The sequence below is a fragment of the Gracilinanus agilis genome, chromosome 1 (genome assembly GCF_016433145.1).
Source record: "Gracilinanus agilis isolate LMUSP501 chromosome 1, AgileGrace, whole genome shotgun sequence".
NCBI lineage: Eukaryota > Metazoa > Chordata > Mammalia > Didelphimorphia > Didelphidae > Gracilinanus > Gracilinanus agilis.
The window spans coordinates 371155636-371172236 of NC_058130.1; the positions used below are offsets into that span (position 1 = coordinate 371155636).

The 16601-nt window shown below is 32.1% G+C and overlaps 1 protein-coding gene and 1 pseudogene across 1 annotated transcript in view; both read left to right on the top strand.

Moving 5' to 3' along the window:
* HCN1 (hyperpolarization activated cyclic nucleotide gated potassium channel 1) overlaps positions 1-16601 on the top strand; it is a 641980-nt gene that overhangs the window by 270954 nt on the left and 354425 nt on the right. The gene's annotated exons all lie outside the window — the stretch shown is intronic.
* LOC123232548 overlaps positions 1-16601 on the top strand; it is a 172051-nt pseudogene that overhangs the window by 150575 nt on the left and 4875 nt on the right.

The following is a 16601-nucleotide window of genomic DNA, read 5'->3' on the forward strand; positions in this document are numbered from 1 at the left end:
ATTGTATACCACTATCTATATTACTTGTTCCACAAAAATTTTCACATAATAATTGCTTCTTTAAATCACACCAACCACTGAAAATGCACTTTCACGAGTATATGATTTCACAAATAAGAAAGTACAAAATGTTACTGACAGTCGAAAATATAAGTAAACAAAACACATCTCAAACATTTGGAAAAAAGAATCATGAAAAGTAATGTATTAGGATCCAATGGTGAAACTGTGAACTTTTCTAATCTAGTAGATCATTCAACAATCGTCTAGTTTCAACATGATTCACTCAGAAGTATAAAAGTATAAATGTCCCATGGTAGCAGCCCACCACACATTTTGGGAATCTTGGCATTGAAATCTTTTGTGGAAACATATTCAATATCACTAGATAAAGAATGCTAAATGATTGACAGGAACTCATTTATACCAAAGTATAACCAACCAATTTTACATGATAAATGGCATATTCTTTCTTATAGTACATGAGAAAGAAATCAGACAATAGGGACCCACTAGTTACTTGAAACAGATTGTAAACTTAAAAAATGGAGAAACAAAAGAAAAAAATGGAAAAAAATGAAGTGAGAAAAAAGTTTGGCCATATTACAATTTTATTATCTAATAAACCTACTTATCTTTAACTCAGAAAAAAAAACAAAAGCTATGTATGAAGATTTTGTGTGTGTGTGTGTGTGTGTGTGTATTCTGCATATGCAGCACTAAATGGGAAAATCATATGATATTCTAAGGAAGAATTTGATTATAGTTTCAGGTGAGCATAAAGATTATGTTACTGAAGGTTATTTAACTTGTATTTCCCCCTTTTAAAAGCAGCATCATATCTAGAAAGAAGACCTATTATTTTCTTTGGAAAATGTGAATTTTTAGTTGAGGGAAATTAACCTTCATTCCTTATTACTTTTTAAAGAATTTTATTTATTGTCATACAAAACATACTTCCATATTGGTCAATATTTCTAAGAGCACATTCATAAATAATCAAACCCCGAAATAAAAGCATAATTACAGTGATGATGAAGAAAACACCAACAATTCTTTCTTGGCAGATGGATACCATTCCCCTTCATAAATCTTTTAGGATTTTCCTAGATCATTGAATTGCTGAGAGTAGCAAAATTTTTCACAAATAATATCATACAATATTGCTGTTATCATATATAACATTTTCCCAGTTCTGCTTATTTCATTATGCATCAGTTCCTGTCAATTGTTCCAGTTTTTTCTGAAATAATCTTGCTTATCTTTTCTTATAACACAATAATATTCCATCACCAACATACACCCCAGTTTGTTTAACCATTCCCAAACTGATGGATATCCCCTCAAATTCCAATTCTTTCCCACTATATAAAGAGATGCTAAAAATATTTGTGTACAAGTAGATACTTTCCCCTTTAGAGAAAGATCAAGCAATGGCATTACTAAATCAAAGGGTATGCACAGTTTTATAGCCCTTTGGGCATTGTTCTAAATTGCCCTCCAGAATGTTTGAATCAGTTCACAACTTCTCCAACAATGCATTAGTATCTCAATTTTGCCACCTCCCCTCCAACATTTACCACTTTCCTTTACTGCCATGTTGGCCATTCTAAAATGTGTGAGGTGGTACCTCAGCATTGTTTTAATTTGCATTTCTCTAATCAAGAGTATTTTAGGATATTTTAATGTGATTATTGATGACTTTGATTTGTTCAGATGAAAATTGCTTGTTCATATCCTTTGACCCTTTGTCAATTGGGGAATGGCTGGTAATCTTATAAATTTGACTAAGTGCTCTATAAATTTGAGAAATTAGACGTTTATCAGAGCAATTTGTTACAAAATTTTTTCCCAGTTTGCTGTTTCCCTTCTAATCTTGGTTAACATTAGTTTTTTTTGGTACAAAGCCTTTGTAATTTTATAAAATCAAAATTATTTATTTTACATCTGTTAATACTCTCCATCTCTTATTTGGTTATAAATTCTTCCCTTCTCCAAAGAGCTGCCAGATAAATTGTTCTGTGTTTTCCTAATTAATTACAGTATCATTTTTATATCTAAATTATATATCAACTTTTACCTTATCTTGGTATAGGGTGTGAGATATTGGTCTATATCTAGTTTCTACCAAAATATTTTCCAATTTTCTCAGCAGTTTTTGTTAAATATTCACTTCTTATTCCAAGTGCTGGGTTCACTGGGTTTATCAAACACTAGATTGCTAAGGTCATTTACTAATGGATATTATATTTTATCTTCTTTATTGATCTGTCATTCTATTTCTTAGCCAATACCAGATTATTTTGATGATTGCTGCTTTATAATACAGTTTGAAATCTGGTACATCATAGTTGGAGCATTGCATTCAGTCCTGGCCATCACATTAGAAAACACATTGAAAATCAAGAAAACATGTAGAGGAGGGCATCTACTATGGAAAAGAGGCACAAACACTGACTACTGCCCTTAACTATTTGAAAGGCTGTCATTTGGTAGACATTAGACATGTTCTATCTGTTTAAAGATGGTATAGAAAGGTCCAATTATTAGAAATAGCAAAGAAAGAAAGTTATGTTTGAATTCAGGAGGGGGAATTAATAACAATTAAAATAAATCAAACATATAATATTCTGTCTTGAGAAGTAATTAGAATCACCTTAACTGGGACTCTTTAAGGAGTGGTTGTTTTTGCAATTGTTAAGTATGTTGTTTAAGAGATTACATGCATGTTGGGACTAGTTGGCCTTGGATATCCCTTCTAATTCTGAGATTCTATGTAGGAAAGCTTCATCTATTTTAGTACCTATAAAGCAAGTGTTTTTAACCATTTTTTGTATTATAGATTTCCTTGGCAGTCTAAAGCCTGTGGGCCCTTTCTCAGACTCCTGTTTTTAAATACATAAAATGAATACGATACTTATACAGGAAACCTGGAATATACTCATCATAAGAATAGCACAAATGAACACATAAGAAACATGAACATATATATTCACAGAATTCAGATTAAAGACCCAACATACAAATATTTAGCTAATTTATTTAAAACATGTAATATTGGGCTGAAACCAACTTATAGACCCTATAAAGAGCTATTTTGCTATGAGGAAAATTCTGAAATTGACAAACATCTACGAATGTGGGCTTAATTTATTGCTGGGTTGATATTTTTAAATCAAGAAGTTAGCAAACTGTAGTTGAGGACCAAATCTACCTATTTGCCCTTTGTAGTTTGCAAGACAAGAATATTTTAATATCTCTAAATACATTAAAACTATTTAAAATGTGAAACCTCTTCTTGTCTGGCCTGTACAGAAGCAGAACAGAGGGATTTTCCAAGGAGTCTATAATTTTACCAACCCCTGGGCCTGATATAAGTGTTAGAGAAAATGTTAATGATACAATCTAACCTTTTTTTAAAAAATTGTATGTCCTACCTACAGTATTTTTCTTTTTGGGGAGAATTGATTGTTAAACATTTACCAGCATGCTCCCTGAACATGGGGAAAGGAAAGGGAACAGAAAATAAAATAATATTAGAGGAGGTAAGATAGTACTGCTGAGGGGAGTGGTAGTAGATAGCAGTGAAGATTAAGTTTCAAAGTGACAATAGGTTCAGAGACTAGCAAGTGTCTTGAGAAGGAATGAAGAGGAACAGGGATGAAGAAACCTCTCTAGACTAGGTACCTTGTTAATCTTTGAAGACAAAAGACATGTTCATGTCTGTGTAGGATTAAAAGGAACAGGAAAAAATATACAAGTCATAAGTTCTTAGAGATCTATTATTGGAATGGAAAATTTTGTATTATTAAGTCAGAAGATGCAAGATTAATAAAATTTTACTATATGTAGCTCTCAATAGCTATGAGGTGACTCCTAGAAGCTTCCTAATATTCTTGGGGCATCTTGGTTAAAATATGTAATAGTCATAAATAATATTTCATAGAGATATTAAGTACATACATTGACTATGCACATAGGAACTGTTCAATAGTTCATTAAGTAGCAATTTAAACAATTACTTTTATATGACACTTATTTTGCTCTGTTAATGATACTTCTTTTTATAAGTATTTTGAGTGTATCCTTAAATTTCTTTCTCTGTGAAAAAAGCAAGTCATCTATGTTATGGAATAAAAGGGGAGTATATGAAGGGCAGCTGATCAATAGGCTTGTACTTGAGGGCACTGGGTTGTATCAGCTGGGTCTCCAGGCAAGGAAGGCTATCTCTTAATACAGAGCAACATTAAGGTCAGACAGAAATTGTGAGAGCCTGGCTGAAGGTCTTATTCAGCCACCTGCTGTTATTCTATGCTCCCTTTAGGGGAGGAGTAAAGAGCCCCTCTCTTCTGGAGAACAAATCCCAACCTAAAGGAAGTGAAAGCAGGCCACTTCCTGCCCAAGATGGATGCCTGGTTTAGCCCTCAAGAAATAAAAGAAAATTATTCCTTTCCTTCTTCAGCCTTTGCCCTACTAGTGGGTACAGTGATTCACCAGAAACTTTGTTTAAAGCCAAGGGGTTTATTAATGCCAAAGGTAAGCTGAGGGGAAAAGGGGTTGAGGTCTGGTAACTGCTGCTAGGGGAGAAGCTGGTGCTGGGGGAAGGGTCACAGAAGAGGGGGAAGTCAGACTGAGGGAGGCCGATTCCCTCAGTCAGGGATAATTTCACTGCCCTGAGGTAATAAGGTTTAGCAGATTATTAAATGAAGTGATAGCTTGATTTAAATTGTCCCTGTCTGGGTACAGGAGCTAATTCCCACGATCTCCATCCACCATAATACCCTCCTCCCAGGGCCCAGTGGGGAAATCCAGGGAATAGCAGGATGTCAAGGGAGAGGTCCAGGGAAATCAGGCAAAGCCCAAAATGCCCCAAAAGCCAAAGGCCTCTCAGTTGGTTCTGCAGGAATACTTATACTCCCAGGCTCTAATGGTTTTGCTGGGAGGCTTGGGTAAACATTCTGTTCTTTCCAACTGTCAGGGCTGCTACAGTTGGTTTGCAAAAGCAAGAGCTTTTGCTGCAACCCTGCATTACATCTAATAATGATAGAAGTTGGCCAATTGCATCTACACTTTCCAAAAAGTCATGAATTTTAAAGAAACATTCTTCAAAATCCACCAAAAATATATAACAAATAAATACTTGATATAACTGAAATGGAAATGCATCTGCCTTTGTAATAATAAAAGAGCAAATTTGTAGAAGTGATGGTCAGCTCAGTGATTACCTTACATTGGGTAAGCAAAAATAAGAAATGAGAAATGTCTTCCAGTTTTCCATAAATATTATAAAATACATATTCTAAGGCAGTATTCTCAAACTCAAATAGAAATAAATCCAAAAAGGCATTTTATTGATTTAGAAAAACACAAATTATCTATGTTGTATTCTATTTTTCTAAACATTTTCGATTACAGATGTAGGTAGCTCAGGTGAGTTTGGCATTTTCCTTCCACTCTACACCAGCACCTAGTTGATACCTCTGAAAGTTCTGATCAAAAACTTTTCTTATACCAGACATACCTGGATGAATTGGGATGTGTGTTCTTGGAAGGAACAGCTATATTATTCAGATTGCCAATCCTCTGTAGTGTCTAAGTATTATTCACCCAAGTTCCTCTAATTCTCATTTCTTCATTTAAAATATTATGATGGAAATTTATATTTTCATATTGTAGTACTTGTCCATCACCTAAAATCATCATGTTTGGCATCATTTAGCAATAACAAAAGTTAAATTAATGCTTCAAACTATAAACCTGTAAGAATAAAATAAGAAGTCATTGTTTTTCAAAATAGTGTTTATTGGCAAAGAGGCTGTAACTTTAGGTTCAAATCATTTATTGTTCCTTATGGCATCCAGAGTGATCACAAAGTGATTTGAACCAGAAATTTTCTTTAACCTTATTTGGAATATTTTCACCTCATGTGGAAAGAAATCATAGTTGATAGTCATGCCTTTAGTCCAACACATTTGAATTTTAGTTCTAGAACAGATATTGGAAGCTATCTAATCCAACCCTTTCATTTAATTGAAAAAAAATGCTAAAGCATTAGGGTCATTAGGTGACCTGGTCAGGGTTATGATCTCAGAAATGGCAAAGGCCAAAATTTCATTAGAATTAAACTTTCCAAATCTGTTTTCCTTTAACATGATTAACATATAGAAGACATAATTGAATTTTTCTTATCTTTTACTATCTCAGCATAATGTAAAAATAAGAGTCAGAATTTAGGCAGGTAGATTTAGGAGAATGAGCATAGATTAAGGGAAGTTTAGCCAGGGAGGTGTAGCAGAAAGAAATTTGAAGTTAGAAGCCTTTTGTTGAAATCTAAGCTCAGCTACTTACAATCTGCATTGCTTTGACCAAATAATTCCATCTTCTCAGACCATAATTTCCTCAACTATAAAATGAGATTTTTTTTTTACTATATTACCTCAATGGTCCCTTTCATCTCTAAAACCTGGAACAAGTATTCTCATTATTATGGTAATTTTTGCTCAGGATAAAAGAACACAAACATACTCTCATCATTTTTTTTATTCCTTTCCCTTATAATTTTACAACCCTCCTCCATTCTGACCCCATTTCTTCCTAACTTCAGGTATGAAACACATTTTATGAGAAGTTCTTTGTTATCTGACTTTTTTTAAATAAGAAGGTGCCAGAAAATATAAATTGTTTTAAAATAGATTTTTGTGCATAAACCAAAACCAAGCACACCATACCAGGCTTATATTCTGCAAGAGATTTTTTTAAGTTCCTAAATTATGATTTTGTCTTTTCCTTGGTACTGTCTAAATACTTCAAAAATAATGATCAGGTCACCATAGTTTTGTTATAACTAGTGGAAATTATAATGCTGATTCTACACAATTTCCACTAAGTGACTTTTTAAATATAATGGGCTAGTCTCAAAAATATATTTGATATTGAATAAATGCTATTTTTAAGAAAACCTGAGTGTGAGTCACTAACATAATTTTTATTCCTCCTGCATTAACTTTGAAAATTCACAGTCTTGCTAAAAATACATACTCCTCCATTTTCTAATTCTTTGAAACATAAGTGTTTTTAGTATGCAGATTGGTGAATGTTTTTCAACTCACAGAGTTACCTAGTGAGTCAAGATCTAACAGTTAGCTAATGGAATGACATTTCCATATCTGTTTTTTGCATTAAGTAAATGTATACTTAATGGTCTAATAAGTGTTTTGTAATTATGTGTTAAGAAACTAATAATAGCAAAGTTGATCAGTGAAGCATGTTGGGTAAACAAAAACACAAATAATCAAACAATAGAATCATATGATGTTCAATGAACCCAACATACCAAAAACCAAGATTAAAAATCTATAGTTAATCAAAATGTTTAAAAAAACTGATAGAATAATTTGAAACTGATCTGGCAGAAATTATATTTAGACCAAAATATTATCATATGATGCAATAAACTCTCACCGGTTATGTTGCCTAAATATAAAGAGGTCATATCATTAAAAATGTAGAGAGGAAAGTTCAACAAATACCATTCACAAGTATGACTAGGATCAGAATTCTTGCCATTGCAATGGAGAGTGTTGATCACAAAATTAAAAAATGGAAAATTGTTACCATATAAAATAGAAAAGCTTCCATTCAAGTAAAATAAGTAGATCTAAGATTAAAAGGAAAGCATTAATATGGAAAATATACATACCAAATTTCTAATATGAAGATCTAATATTTTACATATTTTTGTCTTCAGTACTTTGTATATTATAAACATATATTTTTATATTACATGTGCATAATTTTTTAGAAAAGTTACAAATATTTAGGAACAAGGGACATTTTACAATACCCAAATGGTCAAAGGATATGAATAGGAAATTGTCAGAATAGGAAAGACAAGGTACCAACAAATGTATGCACAGTTTATGGCACATCACATACATGGAAGCAATGCTATTAACTTGTTGAAATCACTGATAATTAGGAAATTTAAAACTAAAATAAACCTGGGATTTTATCGCCCACCTACCAAATTGGCTTAGTTGACAAAAGAGGAAAATAGTAGTTGTCCAAAGAATTGATGAAGGGCAGGCCCACTTTGAAGCTATTTTGAGTATTAATTTTATTTCTAGGGAAACTAATTTTAAATCATATTCAGAGTGTTACTAAGTTGTACCCTTTGCCAAAGTTATAGTTACAATTAGGCATATATCCTATGAGAATAAAAGGGAAAGAGCTATGTATACTAAAATATTTTTACCAGCACTTTTTGTAGAAACCAAGAACTGAAAACAAAACAGAGGGTTGTTAAATGGGAAATGACTGAACAATTTGTGGTATATGAATATAATACAGAATTATTGCTTCATGAGAAATTATAAATGTGATGGATTCAGATAACTTCATTCATTCATTCACTTATTTATTTATTCATTTTTATTTCTTAAACCCTTAATTTCTGCCTTAGAATCAATACTGTGTAGTGGTTCCAAGGCAGAAGAGTGGTAAGAGCTAGGCAATATATATATATATAGTTAGTCAAAGACAAATGGGGGTGCTTCTTCTAGGGGTAGAAGGGTCAATGGGTCAGTGGGTATGATAGATACCTCAATACAGTGGCACTGATAAAATATTTTAGAATGCACAGAAGATAAAAAACAAAAAAAAAAGTTTAGGTACTTAACAGCCAAGTGGCACTGGGATGTTACTTATCTTCTCTCATCCCTAGGGAATTCATCTCTAAAATGGACATTTATCTCATATAATTATTGCTAGAATCCAATGTGATAGGACATCTATGGCACTTTGTAACTTAAGGCACTATATTAATTAGTTATTATTGATACCAATGAATAGAACAGTATTGTTGCCACTCATATATAATGCATATATATTGCATATGCACAGAGACATTTGTGAATTAAAGTTAAATACATTCATGATATGAGGAATTCAAGGAGCACTGGATTTAGAGACAGAAAACAAGGGTTCAAATCTTGACTCTATTATTTACTACATATGACTTTGAGCAAATCTATTCATCTTTCTAGGTCTCATCTTTCTCCTTTGCAAAATGAAGTAGTGGGACTAGATAAATTTCTATGATCCTTTTAAGATAAAAACTATTAGATTTGTTTTTTTATTAATGGATTAATGAAAAAATGACAAGTAGATACGTAGGCTGTGATTTTCTAAGCTTAAGTATTATGCTTTAATGCCTGATAGGTTATAAACATTGTCATTTGGTGATTTGAGTCAGTAGTAGCAGGCCAACCACCCAGAAGAATCTATAAATTCACAATGTTATAATATAGTGGTAGAATTCTGGGGATAGCCAGCAGGGTACAGGTTAATATTCTGATCTTTTAAATTTTTTCATATTTAAATTTTTTTACTAATTAAGATGTAATGAAAAATTTTCATGCAAGTTTTCCTAAGTTATATGATCTAACTTTTCTCCCTCCCTCCCTCCCTTCCCTTCCCCCTCTCCATGCTAGCAGGCATTTCAATCTGGGTTATATATGTAATATCATGTAAAACATAATTTCCTTATCATTCCTTTTTGTGAGTAATCTTATAAAACTCAACCCCTCAATATAAACTCAAATAAACAATTGAAAAAATTGTATGCTTTCATCTGCATTCTGATCCTTTTCAGTTCTTTTCTCTGGAGATGGATAGCATTGTTGGCATAAATCCCTCAAATTTGTCCTGGATCATTGTATTGCCAATAATAGCTAAGTTTGTCATAGTTGATATTGATAATTCTGACCTTTATCTGAAAGTTCTTGCTCAATCTTCATGAAAAAATTCATCTTAAACAATAAAATTGATCAGTAGCTCTAACCATGAAGCAAATGTGAGCCTTCCTTTGCACCAAGTAAAGGAAAGTCTGTTCATTATACACTGATAAGAAGCAACTGCACCCACTCATGAGCATAATTACTATCACCATCAAACAGAAATGAGGCAAGCTGTCTTTATTTCATTATGCCAGTTGCTGTCATAATGAAAAACAGAATGAAATGTTTTATCTTCTAAAAGATTTTAGGTGGAAGGCTCTGGCTTTGCTTCCTGACCTTCTTCAGTACAATATAACTTTATAAGATATGGTAGTTTTCAAAAGGCCACTATCTCTGTGATAATTTTAGTCAAACTTCCTGAACAGCTTTTTAGGCAAGTGCTTCAGTAGAGAAATGGATAATCTTCCAATTTGACAAAAGGATAAACTACAGATTAGTCACTGGCCCAGCATCACTGTGAATCAGTGTTCAAGATGAAACATACATATTAATTAGCTGCAAGCTGTTGGACTCCCCTGCTTCCATACATTAGAGATGATAAGAAAGTATGCAGAACTTATGAAAATAACCTTTACTGATGCATTCAGGGATCTTAATAATGGGTTTTTACTCTACCACATTTCCCCCCTTTTCTTTCCCTCTCTTCTAGGCACTTCCCTTGATAACAACTTTATTGTTGTTGTTCTTGGGTCGTTTGTGATGCTCCTATGGGTGCTTTCTTCAGCTTCTCACCAGGACTCGCTTCTGTTAGGTTTTCTTGTTACCAGCTGGTTACTGAAGTGTCAAAGAATCTTCTAAGAGAGGGAAGGGAGACTTAGACATGGAAAATAATAATAACAATAATAATAATAATAATAAAGAGGGATTTCCAGCTAGTGCTATTCTTTAGACTTAAGTTTGGGGGATTAAATATATTCTAAGAGGATATGGGCTTCAGGTCAATTATTGAAATTCATGGAATAAAATAGAAGAGCAAAAATGAACTATGGCAGTATATATCTCTTAAAATAAAGTCTACCCATTTGAGGCATATTATTTTATTTATCTATTTGGGATTCATTTTCGAGTATCTTTTAATTATCATTTCAGATGTTATCCTGGAATAATTATATCAACCAGGAAAATACCCTAAAACAATGCAGAGATTGTTTAGTAGAAGAAATGAAAACTATTGGATCTTATTGAAATCTATGAAAGAAATAGGTCATATGAATGGGTAATTAGGTTACCCAAATTGGGATTTGGCCAGAACTCCAGAGACTTTGCTTGCAGATGCCAATATTGCCACCTGTCCCCTATATACCACAGGTGTTCAGGGCTTCACTTCTATTTGTCTTCTCTACAATTGCTCTACCAGTAATAGTCCTTCACACTCCAATGCATAGTTATGAGTATTCACACATGGAAGAATAGCAGTGACTTTTAAAGGAAACAAGTCATTTCATTTTGAATGTGTTACTTTAAAATTATTGAACATCATTCATGGATGTTCAACCAAAATTAGGTTGTGCTAGCTTTTAATGTTAGTGGTTATCAGAGGAAAATCAGTCTTTCTATGAAAAAAAATAATGAAAATGGGGTAGGTTGGGGAAAATATGTATCTATTTATAAATATATATGTGTGTGGATAGATAGATATAGAGGATGATCTGGAGAAGTGGGTGAAGATGGAAATATACAGATGCAAGAGGCATAAAAAATAATAGCAAATAAAAATGGATGAGTTTCAGCATTTAAATAGTTAAACCCATGGTACAGAAAATTATGGTTATATACCATGACATCCCAAAGGGTTGGTAATAGTTAAGATTTTATTGTACTCCTAGTACTAAGCTTCATATACTTCATAGACTAAATATATTTTGGTGAGTTGGGTTGGGCATCTGATTCATAAATTATTTCTCCCATAGTAACACTTATTCTGAATTCTAAGCAAATGATTTATAATGCTCTTTTGAAAAATAATGCATTTATAAGTTAAGAACAGCCTATATTTGCATCAGCATTATGCGAGGGAGGAAATAAGAAAGATAGGAAGAAAGATTGAGATGGTTGCATATATTTTTACTGAACTTGCATTCATATGGAAGGAGTTGACCAATAAATTTATATTTTGAAAATCTCATCATACTTCATTTTCTATGTGCTATACTAGTCTACTTGTGTAGTTGAACTTTATACACAAAGAACTATGTATGAATGGCACCCTGATTTTCTTAATGTTCTGGTTATTGTCATTTTATTATTTATTAATTTTTATTAATTTTATTATTATTAAGCTTATAATGAATCATTTATTAAAAATTATTAATTTTATTATTATTAAGCTTATAATGAATCATTTATTAAAATGCTGACTTTCTTAAATCTACAACTAATGCACTTCTGTGGTTCAGTTGTTTCAGTCATATATGACAATTCATAACATCACTTGGGGTTTTCTTAACAAAAATATTGGAATTGTTTGCCATTTCCATCTCCAGACATATTTGTCATTTCCTTTTCTGATACATTTACCATTATCTAACTTCTCATTGTAGGCAAAGGAAATATTATATTCTGTTCATGTAAATTACAAGAGCTATATCTTGACTATGCACATGAAAGTAGAGATTTGACAATCATCTTGTGAATTTGACTATTTGTATTGAAATTTATTCTGCATGTTCCCTACCCAGTTGTATATATTTTTCCATCCCATAGATAAAAGCAACAACTATAAATGTGGTATTAAACAAAGGCTATGAATTAATATTAGCTTTTAAAATGCACATTTATAGATATCGGGTTTTAGAATTCATAATCAAAATACCTGATAAAGACTCAATTTAAATGAAAGGTTACTAGTAGAGATTCAGTTCAGAGCATTGACTATAAGAATTTCCATACACATTTGTCTGTAGCCCACCTGGGGTTTGAAACATTCCTCAGTATTGTCATTAGGATAGGTAAATTTTGGAAGATAGTATCCTTTTGTTAGTGACTTATTAGCCACAGAAATTCTTGTAAAGAGTAGATAGAAAAATCATTTTTTTTCATTTAAAGACATCTGGGCCTCAAAATAAAACTAATTCTCTAATGTAGACCTCAAAAATATATAATTCAAGTTAGAAAATGAATTTCTTAGGGTCCCTCTTAGACATAGCTTGAGGCACAGTCTAAAGCCATGGGAAGTGACATGTGTGTCACTGTGTCAGAGTCACTGTACCTCTATACTACATACAGTTAGGACTAAATGAGTTTAGTGGTGCAAGAACTAATTTGTCAAAAAAAAGTTAGCAGCTTCCAAAGACTAGCCCAGTTCCTGGCACAAATAATAAATGTTTACTGGTCAGTTAATTCTATTGATTGTCTAATTTTCTGTAATAGGAAATAAAGCTTTTCAAATGGACAATTTGACATCAATTTCTCATTTTATTTTTGCCATTTTATTTGTCATTGGTATGTATATCTTTGGTCTGAGAATACGATTCTTTAAAATTCTTTAAAAATGGAGTTACCTTATTTTAAGTGAAAAAATCATATTTATTTTACATTCAATGCACTATTATATAATGATTCAAACACACTGTACTTTACAAAGATCGTCTTAATTCATTCCCAAGGGCTTAGCTTTTTCCATCATGATTTTTTTTCTTTTTTTGAGATTCCATTAAGTTCTCCATGAATGTCAGGATATTGCTTTCCTTCCCAACACTAAGTGGAGTAGAAAAAAGGAAAGCACTCATGTACACACATGTGGCAGGTTTAAAACTGTATAAACTACATAGATCTTTTCCTTACAAATTTTTCCTAGAAAATAATTGACATTTGATCCATCTGGGGCCCTCCAGACTTCTGGCAAGACACATAACTCATTATCATGTTTCTTTACAGAAGAAAGATATGACATATCTTCCTCCCTCTACTGTGGAAGGTTAAATTGGATGTCTTCAAAATAATCGATTTTTAATAGTGCAGTCAATCAATTGCTCATCATTGTCAAAAGTGTATGATCTGGCTAGGCATCAGGGAACATATATTTATTTATTATTATTTCAATTATTTAATTCATGATTTTTTCTCTAGTATAAGCAATAGATGTCTTCTTTCAAACATGGATGATAACACAAATATTCTGTATCATATTACCTACTATTTTGGGGAGGGTAGGAGATTGGGAGGGAAAGAATATGAATTGCAAAATGGTGGAAAATATTATTAAATTGTATTTACATCTAAACTGGAAAATGTAAAATATTACAAAAACTAAATAAAAGCATTGTCATGATCACAAAAAAAATACCTTAACATATTTGTGAAGTAATGCAAAGTGAAGTGAGCAGTACCAGAAGAATATTGTACACAGTAACAGCAATAATGTACAATGATCAACTGTGAATGACAGAACTATTATTAGTAATGTAAGGATCCAAGACAACTCCAAGGGGCTCATGATAAAAAAGGTTATTTACTACTTTAGAAAGTACTTATGTAGGGGGCAGGTGGGTGGCTTAGTGGATTGAGAGCCTGGCCCAGAGGTGGGAGATCCTGGGTTCAAATACGACCTCAGACATATCCTAGTTTTGTGACCGTTGACAAGTCTTTTAACCCTCATTGCCTAACCTTTACCACTCTTCTGCCTGGTAACCAATTCAGAGTAAAACTGATGTCATCTGAATGCCAATTGAAGCATACCATTTTTCAATTTATTTCTTTGATGACATTTTTTCTTGCATAAATTATATGTCTTATTTTATAACTTGATGAACATTGAAATACATATTGTATGACAGCCTATATGTCATATTGTCTGCTCTCCAAAGAAGGGATGAGTGTTGTGAGAGAAAAAAATATGAATTTCAAAATGTCAGAAAATGATTATTAAATATATATGTATATGTATATATATACATATATATATATATACACACACATGCTGTTCTCTGTTCAAGCAAAAAATGGCTTAGTTCCTGAGAAATAAGACATTTATCAAAGAAAGAATATATTTTACCCTGGTTTTCATCTAATTATGACTGTCTTGGTTTTGTTTCTTCAAACTCTCTTTAAATTATTGTAATCAAAATGATATATTTTGCTTCCTGTGATCCTCTTTATCGCTTGCTTGGTCACAAACTTTTATCTACAGATCTGTTATTTTTCCATAATTAAATAATTTACTATCTAAATGGTTTAGCCTTTTGGATCTTATTTATTATATAATGTGAGATTCTGGTCTATGCTTAGTTTCTGCCAAACTGCTTTACAGTTTTCTCATAAATTTTCATCAAATTTTATAGAATTATTTACTTAACAATTTTTTTCAAATAATTCATATAGTTTTGAGATTAATTGTTCCTTAAATGTTTGGTCAAATTCATTTTTAAGTTGATCTAGTACTGGAAATTTTTTCTCAGGGGGTTCATTTATGACTTGTTCAATTTTTGTTTCAAAAAAGAGTTAAGTATTCTATTTCCCTTTTGTTATTATGGAAAATTTAGATTTCTGTAAATGTTCATCCATTTCATTTATATTGCTAGTTTTGTCAGCATATAATTGGATAAAAAACTAATATTAATTGCTTTGATGCCATCCTTATTGGTGGTGCATTTATTTTTTTTTTAATTTTGGTGGTGGTCATTTGTTTTTCTTCTTTTTAAAATCAAATTAAACAACAATTTATCTATTGTGGTTTGTTTTTTCATAGAACCAAATCCTCCTTTAATCAGTTCAATTATTTTACAAATCTCTCCTTTAATTATCAAATATTTTAATTTGTTCATTTTCTATTGTGGTTTTTTGTTCTTGTTGTTTATTTGTTTCCTGCCCAGTTAATTGATCTGATCTTTCTCTCTTTTATTGATGTGTGCATTTAGAGATTTAAATTTTCCTCTAAGTAGTGCGTTGGCTATGTCCCACAGATTTAGAAATGTTGTCTCTTTGTTGTCATTCACTTTATGAAATTATTGTTTCTTTTGCCTCTTTGACTGACTCATTCTTCAGGTTCAGATTATTTAGTTTCCAGTTAATTTTTTTTAAACCCTTGTACTTCGGTGTATTGTCTCATAGGTGGAAGATTGGTAAGGGTGGGCAATGGGGGTCAAGTGACTTGCCCAGGGTCACACAGCTGGGAAGTCGCTGAGGCCGGGTTTGAACCTAGGACCTCCTGTCTCTAGGCCTGACTCTCACTCCACTGAGCTACCCAGCTGCCCATCCAGTTAATTTTTAATCTATTCTTCCACAACCTTTTATCGAATTTAATTTTTATTGCATTACATATAGAAAAGTATTCATTTAATAGTTGTATTTTCCTGCAATTTGTGAGATTTTTATGTCTTAACACATAATCAGATTTTGGGAAGGTGATATGTGCAACTGAGAAAAAGGCAAACTCATTTCTATTTCTTTTGCTTCTTGTCAAATGTTTCCCAGAATCAATTCATGTTTGTCAGTGAATCTATCTGACTCGATCTTCTATTATAATCAATCCATTTATGAATTATCATGAAACTGACATTTTTATGGCTAGAATTAGTAATGGATACTGATCCAGGACTAGAAATAGATGTCTACTGTGTTCCTAATATTTCTCTGCCTAAACAGGAAAATTAAATACCTTATTGCTTGGGTAGGGAATTTCCACAGATCATAATAATTTTTTTTATTTCTCATTTTCTTAATTTCAGCAAGTGCCAGTCACACATTCTAGACAAGAAACTTAATGTTTCTAGTTGTTGTGGAAATGAAAAGGGTTATTAAGCATGTGTGAAAAGTGGATAGGATTAGATAAGAATAGAGTGAAGGTGAATGATAGCATTATCCTGA